The sequence below is a fragment of the Gracilinanus agilis genome, chromosome 3 (genome assembly GCF_016433145.1).
Source record: "Gracilinanus agilis isolate LMUSP501 chromosome 3, AgileGrace, whole genome shotgun sequence".
NCBI lineage: Eukaryota > Metazoa > Chordata > Mammalia > Didelphimorphia > Didelphidae > Gracilinanus > Gracilinanus agilis.
In genome coordinates, this window is record NC_058132.1 from 638620630 (window position 1) to 638631237 (window position 10608).

The window sequence follows — 10608 nt, forward strand, 5'->3', positions numbered from 1 at the left end:
GATGTGGGTTTGGTGATAGTCATGGAGGGAATTGGAATAGTCTTTCTGTAGGAGATGACACAATTTGTAGTTTGAAGGCAACTCGGTGATACAGTGAATCTGTATCATGCAGACTCTGACTCTGGAGTCAGAAAGTCCTGTGTTCAAATCTATCCTCAGAAACTTACTGTATTAACCCTGGAAAAGTCACCTAACTGCTGTCTGCCTCAGTTTCCTCAACTGTCAACTATGGATAACAATAGCACCTATCTCCTAGGGTTGTTGCGAAGATGAAATGAGTTAATGTTTATATTGATAAAGAACTTAGCATGGTACTTGACACATTGAAGTTATTTAATAAATGTTTATTGCTTTCCTTTTTTTAAACCTTTATCTTCCATCTTAGAATCAAGACAGTGCATTCATTCATAAACATAATGTTTATATTGATAAAGAACTTAGCATGGTACTTGACACATTGAAGTTATTTAATAAACATTTCTTTCTTTCCTTTTTTTTTTAAACCTTTACCTTCTTAGAACCTATCTTAGAATCAAGACAGTGCATTCATTCCAAGGCAGAAGAATGGTAAGGAGTAGGCAATGGATGTTAAGTGACTTGTCCAGGGGCACACAGCTAGGAAGTATCTGAGGCCACATTTGAACAAGGGACCTCTTGTCTCTAGATCTGACTCTCCATCCACTGAGCCATCTAGCTGCTCCTGATTATTTCTGTCTTGAAGAAATCTAGCGATTCACTAAGGCAGAGGGAGGAGGGAGAGCATTCCATTCACAGAGATGGGAAATGCAATGCTTTATACAGTTAACACAACGTAGTCCAGTTTGGATAGAATGTCAAGTGGATGAAGGGGATTATTAATGATTTACCAAGCCTGGAAAGGCCATATTGTAATGGGTTCTAAATGCCAAACAAAGGAATTTATATTTTATCCTAGTGGCCTTTGGGAGCCACTGGAGTGGGATATGATACTTTAATACCTGTGTCCTGGGAATTTCAATTTGTATGGTCATGCAGGATGGAACAGAGAAGGGAGAGACTGAATTCAGGGAGCCCAATTAGGAGTCTATTGAAATAGTCTAGGCTAGAGGCAAAATGGACCTCAACTGGTATGGGGAGAGAGACGGGAATAAATGGGAAATAGATTGTGAAAGCAGAATAGACGAAACATCACAATTGATTGACAGCAAGGGATGAGGAAGAGGGCAGAATCAAGGATGACTCCAAAGCTGTGAATCAGGAAGATAGGAGAGATGGTGGTTTCCTCAATAACCAATCAATAAGCATTAATTGTTTGCTCACTGTGTCAGTCACTGTGCTAGAGGGAAAAATCAAGAGAGACAAGGAAGTTAAGATGTTTGGGGGAGAAAGAACACACGGTCTATTTTGAAATGTTGAGTTTGAGGTGCTGTGGTGTATCCCTTTAGCGATGTCCAAACAAAGATGGATTTGGAATTGAGTCAAGAGAATAGGTCTGAATTTACATATTTGGAAATCGTCTACATAGCGATGAAAACTGAACTCTTGGGAACAGATGTGATCACTGAGAAAACACTAAGAGCAGAGGAAAGGGTCCAGAGTCGAGAGCTGGGGTACCCGCACCCAAAGGGATATGAATAATGATCCTGCAAAGAAATTAAGAAATGTTCAAATATGTAGGAGGAGAATCAGGAGTAAGCATTGTCTTGAAAACCAAGGGAGGAGAAAGTTTTAGAAGGTGGGAATGGTCAACAGTGTCAAATGCTGTGGATTAAAAAGAAAAAGCTTGGAATATAAACTGAAGCTAACAATGCACATATGCTCTCATCAGTAGAGATAACAACGGTTATAACTGCTAAATGGCATTTTAGCAACTGTTGGATTTCTGGCTTCTAAGCTGTTTGTGATCCTGGCTTTTTTCCTTTTTTTTTCCTTTATGATGCCAGAGAGTTTTGCTTGTATCTTGGTAATAACTGACTTATTCTACTAGCTTGTGATGCTGACCTCCTGGTCAATCTGTATCCTATGCTTTTTTATAGATAATTGGAACTCTGAAGAAGAGAAATTCAAGGGGAGCATAGGGAAAGGGCATTTATGAGCTCATTGGATAGTATTCAGAAAAAAATTACAGACTGTTAAGAGCAAATCATACTCCAAAATTTTAATAAAGAAGGAACTGCAAATCAAAACAACTTTGAGGCTTCTCTTCATACCTCTCAGTGATTTTACAACTTTCCTTTTTAATTATTTTGTGGTGGTTGTTCTTCCCACTTGCATTGCTGTAATCATTGTGTATATTCTTTCACTTAGCAAAGATGACAAAAGACTGGAATCTGTGTTGGATAAATGATGGGAAGATAGGTACACTCGTGCATAGTTGATGGAGCTGTAAATTAGTACAATCATTTTGAAAGGTGACTTGGAATTATGCAAATAAGGTGACTAAAATCTTTATAATCTCTGACCAAGAGATTCTGCCATATACTCCAAGGGAGTCAATAATATAAAAAAACCTCATATATTGATATATATATATATAGCAAAATTGTTACTATATAGTAACAATTTTGCAGTAGCAAAAAAAGGGGGAAGCAAAGTATATGATCATTGATTGGGAAATGGCTAAAGAAACTGTAGCATATGAATGCAATAAAATATTAATGTATGATAAGAAGCTGCAAATATGATAGAGAGAAGCATGGAAAAACTTAATAGGAACTGATACAAAGAAAAATAAGCAGAGACAAGATAACAATATATACATCACTACAAGGTAATGGACATCATTTTGAAATAATTAAAATTGAATGTTGCAAAATTATAAGGAATAAACATGACCCTATCCCTCTTTTTCTTTAAAAATTGTTATAAAAATGGCACCTTAAGAGGGATAAAGAGAGCTATAAGAAGAAACCCCCAAAATAAAAGATAGCAATAAAATTAATTTTTAAGCATACTTTTACATCCATGGAAAGGGTAGTTTCAGTTGAGAATGAAGGCAGAATCTTGCCTATAGGGAGTTGTAAAATCAGTGAAAAGTGAGAAAATGGAAGCAATAAGGGAAGAAAGGAAATCAATTTTCTTATTCTTAGACAATAGACCTCTTTTTGTCCAGCAGGGAAGTGGAATTGAATTGGGCTGAAATCATGTCCTAGACAATCTTTCAAGTGAGATTATGATTGAAACACTTCAGTCTTGACCAGAGTTCTCTGCAGTCATTTGATTTTGAGAATCTTTTGAACCAGATTCCTTCCATTCAACCAAATTCCAACAATTATTTTAAGGTTTCAGCTGTGAAGGGGTTAAGAGTTCATATGTTCAACATTATCTTTTGAGGGAAGGGTAGAATCAAATGAAAGGGGGTTTTGTTTGTTTGTTTGTATTTTAAAGACAGAGATATCTAGGTATGTTTAGAAGTATGTTTAGAGGACCAGATATTAAGGAGACTGAAAATTAGGTTTAGAGGAGCAAGTTCCTAGAGGAGGAGCTGGAAGAAAAGAGGATCGGAGCACAAGTTTCCATTAGAGGTGGAGGGATTTTAGAGGCTATCAAGTCTAGGGCTTTCATTTTACAGATGAGGGAACTGAGTCACAGAAACACATAACTTGCTTAGGGTCACATAGCTAGTAACTATAAGAGCTAGGATTTGAATCTAGACCTTCCAGACTCTAAGTCCACTGCCCTATCCACTATGTCTCCATTTCCTCAACTGTAAACTGATCAATGTAAAAATCATTGTAGTAGCAACAAAAACAGCAACAAAAATCTCATCTGGTGGCTAGCATTATGGCTGGACCTTGATAGATCAAATTCATCCTTAAAGGAATGAAGATTTTTTTTTAATTTTTTTTTTAATTTTAAACCCTTAACTTCTGTGAATTGACTTTTATAGGTGGAAGAGTGGTAAGGGTAGGCAATGGGGGCCAAGTGACTTGCCCAGGGTCACACAGCTGGGAAGTGTCTGAGGCCAGATTTGAACCTAGAACCTCCCATCTCTAGGCCTGGCTCTCAATCCACTGAGCTACCCAGCTGCCCCCTGAAGATTTTTTTTAAAAAGGAAGAAAATACTGAATTGGATACTCAACTGATTTAAGACTCGCACCCCTGTCCCATTCACATACAATAATAATTTTTTTCTTTGATTATCTTTTCTACTTGTCCACTATTCCAGTCCAGTCTACTGAAAAGGGTAGATCCATTTGATGATTTACTCAGTCAAATTTCTAAGCTTAAAAAAAACTATCATGATTTCTTCTGAGTATCTTCTGATTTCACACTTATGGTTATCGCTCTACCCTGCACCCAACTCAGTCCTTTCAAAAAGAGTCAGAGGGGAGATGGAAATTGGGGGAGGTGATCAGTTTCCCTATTCTTAAGACAAGAGACCTCTTTTTGTATCTAGTTCATTGTCCTCCTCTTTGAAGAAAAGCTTCCTGGCAGATTTGATTGAAGCTTGACTGATTGAAGTCACTAGTGTTCCTTAAATAGCTTTCTAATTCTCTAATGACAAAAGGGGATTTGAAAAAAAAGAAAGAAAGAAAGAAAGAAAGAAAACAACCCAACTCCACAAGAAAGAATGGATTGATTTTTAGGAGGAGAAATTACCACATGTGCTGGATTCTGATTGAAGCTAGTATTTGTAGAGTTTGAATTAATGGATTAAAAGGGTGGGAAAAAAGGAAAGAGGAGAGCACAGTTGTTGGGAACACTGGTGAATCTGGTCATTCATTTGGTCTGTTTATTTCATTGATTTTCAAGGATATTAATAAACTAATAAAGACTTCTCAAATTCAACTAGGAAGCTTGGCTCAGTCCAGATTGTCTGGTTCAAAACCTGAGGATATAAGTTCAAATCTTTGCTACTTACCTCTCGTGTAGCTTTGAGCAAGTCCCATTTATTTTTCTGGGTCTTAGTTCCCTCATCTGTAACATTAGAGCACTGGACCACTAGATGATATCTGAAGTCCTTTCTCACTTAAAATCTATTAACCTCTGAGTATAGACAGATAGATGTGAGAAACATTCAAGAACAAGAAGGTAAAGATGATTATTCTCTTTCTCCAAACATCCTCACAACAGAAAACACGTTCTTTGAGTCTATTTGTTGCATTTTTGGTTTTGTATTCCAGCACTGAGCACATACTAGGTACTTATGAATGCTTTTTAAATTCCGGTAAGTTAAATTTACTCCCGTTGCCCCTCATGATTTCTTCTGAGAATCTTCTGATTTCACACATAGGGTTATAGCTTTGCCTTGTACTCTGCTCAATCCTATATTCCAAGACATCCCCTGCAAAGAGTCAGAAGGGAGATGGAAACTAGGGGCAGTGATCAATTTTCCTGTTCTAAGACAATAGACCTCTTTTTGTTCTGCAGAGTAGTGAAATTGAGTTGGGTTGAAATCATGTCCTACCTAGACAATCTTTCAAGTGAGATTGTATATGAAACATTTCAGTCTTGACCAGAGTTCTCTGCAGGCATTTGATTTTTTTAAATTTTAAACATTTATTAATATTCATTTTTAACATGCTTACATGATTCATGCTCCTATTTTTCCCTCACCCCCCCGCACTCTCCCCACCCATGGCCGACACACATTTCCACTGGTTTTATCATGTGTCCTTGATCAAGACCTATTTCCAAATTGTTGGTAGTTGCATTGGTGTGGGAGTTTTGAGTCCACACCCTCAATCATGTCCACCCCGACCCATGCGTTCAATTTGATTTTGAGGATCTTTTGAACCAGATTCCTTCCATTCAACCACATCCTAAGTTGGAGATTTTACCATCCAGTTGAAGCTAATAAGGTTGTTTTACCATTTTGAGAGGGAAAAGGAATAATGAATACCAATTCTTCTGTTATCAAAGGAGCAAGGGTTAGCTGCCCCACTCCCTGGATAGCTGTAGAAACACTGGCACTAAACTCTCTTTTTATTTTTAAATTTTGACCTGTTTTGACTGTATCTAAGCCAAAAGAACAAGTTTATTCGGATTGACTTGGTAATGTACAATAAATTTCTTTCTCAACATCTCTGGGTATACATGTGTCTGTAGGAACCAAAGCACAATGTATTTTCTGTTAGAATGGACTGACACCATTGTTAAATATAACGCTATCCTTGAAGTTGGGGAGATGGAGGAGTAGTGTTCAGCTAAAACTAGAAATTTTATATCTAGAGTTCAATCAGGCACTTGACAAAATTTCTCACAAATCTAGGTCCAAGCTAGAAGAAACTTCTGAGGTCAGCTAATGTTCACGAATTACAACGTCTTCTCAACCAACCTTAATCTATTGATCTTCCACTTCTCCCTCTGCCTTCCCTTACCAAAATTCTGTTCTTGAACTCCAATCTCTCCAACCCTCAGCATCTCTTAGGCCATCTCCACTGAACTAGTCATTCACTCCTCTTTTCCCCATTTTGACCTCTCAATAAACCAGTACAACTCTACACTGACCTCTTCTCTTGGGTCCTTAGTCTTTTTATCAGTTTGCCTACTGTTCCCTGCAAATTCTCACCCTTGGATCACTCCTACCATTTGCCACTTTACTCCCACACGTGTTGCTAAAGGAAGGTGGAGAAAATCACACAACCATTCTGACTGGGTTTACTACAAATTTATGCTATGCAACTGCAACTGGGCTCTCTCTACTGCAAGGCAATCCTACTGTCCCTCCCTTATCTCACTCTCCAAAGCAACTCTTTGGAGTTTTTTTTTTTTGTTTCTTTGCCTTTTCTTTTTTTAACCCTTACCTTCTGTCTCAGAATCAATTTTCTGTATTGTTCCAAGGCAGAAGAGCATGAAAGTTAGGTGAATAGGATTATGACTTGCACAGGGTCACACAATTAGGACTATGTAAGCTTCTTGAAGACATGGGATATTTGACTCTGGTCTTTGTATCTCCAGCTCCCTAGCACAGTTCCTGACATATTGTGGGCACTTAATAAATGCTCATTGAATTAATACCACTCTTTGTGTTGCCTTGAGCAAGTCACTTTAACTTCATTAAATCTCAGTTTCTCCGTGTAAAAAATGTTCTGTGATGAAAACATACAAATTAAATTTATAGATAGCAAAGCAGAGATGTGTAACTAATTAAGTGGATGACAATAATTTGAAAATAATCTTGACAGCCTTGAATGATGATCTCATGCCAGGAAAACAAGTCAAAGGAATAAATGTGAAGTCTACCATTTAGGTTTTTTAATCAATTTAAAAAATACATTCCAATTAATTAATTATTTTTTTGTTGTGTCAATAATTTATTTTTCAGTGAAAGTAAACTTATATTTCAGGCATGAAATACATTTTGTTTCTATATTACAAAGTTAGAGATTACTCCTCCTTCCTGAGAGGTCTCTTGTAGCAAAGTAGCACATTTAAATTCAAATAGTAATACAATGGAAGTGCCTAGAATTTTTCACATCTGTAGTACCTCCCTTTTTTTTATTTTAAGATCTTTAATTAATTAATTAATTAATTAGGAACATTTTCCCATGGTTATAGGATTCATATTCTATCACTCTGCTCCTCCCATAGCTGATGATACACAGTTCCACTGGGTTTTACATGTGTCATGCATTGATCAAGACCTAATTCCATATTATTGATATTTGCAATAGAGTGATCATTTAGTCAATATCTCTAATTATAACCCCATCCTCCCATGTGATAGGCAGTTGCTTTTCTTCTGTGTTTCTACTCCCACAGTTCTTTCTCTGAAAGTGGGTAACATCTTTCTCATAGGTCCCTCATAGTTGTTCTGGGTCATTGCATTGCTGCTAGTAGAGAAGTCCATTACATTCGATTTTACCACAGTGTATTAGCCTCTGTGTACAATGTTCTTCTGGTTCTGCTCCTTTCACTCTGCATCAATTCCTGGCGGTCTTTCCAGTTCACATGGAATTCCTCCAGTTTATTATTCCTTTGAGCACAATAGTATTCCATCACCATCATATATCCCAATTTGTTCAGCCATTTCCCAATCTAGGGACACACCTCATTTTCCAGTTTTTTGCCACCACAAAGAGCGTGGCTATAAATATAGCACCTCCCTTTTTAAGAAATGAATATGAATACATTTCCTTTTCTCCACAACTCCATTAAACAAACAAACAACCAAATTTCTTGAAGCCAAATTGCCCAGTCAAGCAAAACAAACCCCTTCAGTGCTATGTGTAAAAATCAGAAAGGTCTTGTTCTGCACCCTCAATGCATCATCTCTCTGTAATGGATAGTAGGTTTCATTATCAGTCTAATCATACTAGAAGTCTGGACCTGGCTTGATATCAGTTCTCATGGAGGAAAAACAAAACAAAACAACTCAGTCATACCAATACCTGGAAGCTTTAGTACATGGTATTTGAAAATATGGGGCACCATATTTCAAGAGTCACTCATTTCTCTACAATTGTTCACATTTATATGATGTGGATATAATTTATATGTTTTAAATATTTTAAAGCATTTTGTATGTATTACTATATTTGATTTTTACAACAACTCTGTAACATAATTGGTGCTATTATCTTCATTTTATGGATGAGGAAACTGAATCTCAGAAATTACATGACTCTCTCAGGGTCACACAACAAAGGAAAACTTTGAGTCTTGGTCTTCGTCCTTCCAAGATTAGTGCATTAGCCATTTTCCCATTCTGGGGATGGACAGACAATCAGGATAATATGGGTATGGAAGCTTTATTATATGAGAAGTTTTATTGAGATGTTTACCCCGGAAAAAACAAGGTTTAAGTGGGATGTAATAAGTTATCTATAACTATTTGGAGGGCTGTTTATAAAAGGAAGTAGACGTGACTTATGCTGCTTTAATAGAGAGAAAGGAACCAGCACTAAACAAGGGAGGGAATGCTGGAACTGGAATTAGGAATTTGGTTCAATTTTTTTAGTTTTATTACTTAGAACATTTGACTTTAGGCAGGTAACCCAAACTTCATGATGTGTCACTTTCCCCATGGACAAAAGAAAGCAGTTGGATGAAGTCCAACTCAGGTCCCTTACAGTATTTTTTTTAAAACCCTTACTTTCTGTCTTGGAATTAGTACTATGTATATACTCCCTTCCAATTTTGATCTAAGATCTCAGGATTTTGTTTCATTTATGGTGTTTTTTTTTAGATTTTATGAAAATTTGAACCTTTGAAAAGGTGGGAATAGGGGCCACTTAGGTGGTTCAGTGGATTAAGAGCCAAGCCTAGAGATGGGAGGTCCTGGGTTCAGATCTGGCCTCAGACACTTGCCAATTGTGTAACCTTGAGCAAGTCATTTAACTTCCATTACCTAGCCCTTACCACTTTTCTGTCCTGGAACCCAATACACAGTATTAATTCTAAAGTGGAAGGTTTTAAGAAAAGAAAAGGTGAGAACAGATATGATGGGTTATTTGTGTGAAATATGGATTGGGATATGCCCTTGGACCTTATTTGGGAAAAGTGCCTTTTCCTCTTTATATATTAATTCTGCTTTAATACACATTTTTTTTCTTCCTTCCTTAATGGATCTTTAACTCTCTATCCTTAAATCTTATTGTTTTCTTTTTTTAAACCCTTGTACTTCGGTGTATTATCTCATGGGTGGAAGAGTGGTAAGGGTGGGCAATGGGGGTCAAGTGACTTGTCCAGGGTCACACAGCTGGGAAGTGGCTGAGGCCGGGTTTGAACCTAGGACCTCCTGTCTCTAGGCCTGACTCTCACTCCACTGAGCTACCCAGCTGCCCCATTAAATCTTATTCTTAGAGTGAATCTGGGAAGATAAAAAATTCTGTACGATCTGTGTATTTGTATTTCTTCCTTTTATTTGAATTATGTTCCCTTCGCATGAATACTGTGGCTTCATTTGCCAGGCAGGGTGTTCCAGATGAAGTGTGGATCTCCAGGGAATCAGACTCGCCTCACTAAGGCTTTACAAAGCCAAATTGGGTGCCTGGTCATGGGTGCTGCTTAAACTGAAAAGACCCACCACCAAATTCCCATGAAACTCCTCCAGGATCTATCTGGAGTCTTTGTTCTAGGAATAGTGAAATAGGGACAGCAACTTATCATCTCTCCGTAATTTCTCACTGCATTATCATACGTAGTACACAGAAAAGTAGTAGATAACACGCTGAGTGATGGTCTCCTCTGAACAAGCCGAGCAATATCCAAGATAATAGGGCTGAGTGAGTCACCCTCACCTACCTTACAACCAATCGGTTGCCAAGCCATGTTGATTCTATCTCCACCGAGTTCTGCCATCCATCCTCTTTCCTCTACGCCCACAGCCTCTATTCTATTTCAGGACCTTCTCCTCTCCTCCTTGTATTATGCCAACAGCTTTCTAATTGGCTCCCTTACTTCCAGTCTCTACTATCTATTTTCCACATATTTGCTGAATTGATATTCCTAAGACAGATCTGACCATGTCATCCCTTACTGGAGTCATCGGTGACTCTCTATTGTCTTTGGGATAAAATTGCAGAATCCTTGACTAGGTTTTTTCCTTGATGGAGCTCCCAACCATCTTTCTAGTCTTATTACATATGACACACATTCCATATAATTACATATAATATTACTACACATAATGAGCCCCTTCATGATTTCTCTGATCCAGACAAACTGGTCTGCTCAGGACTC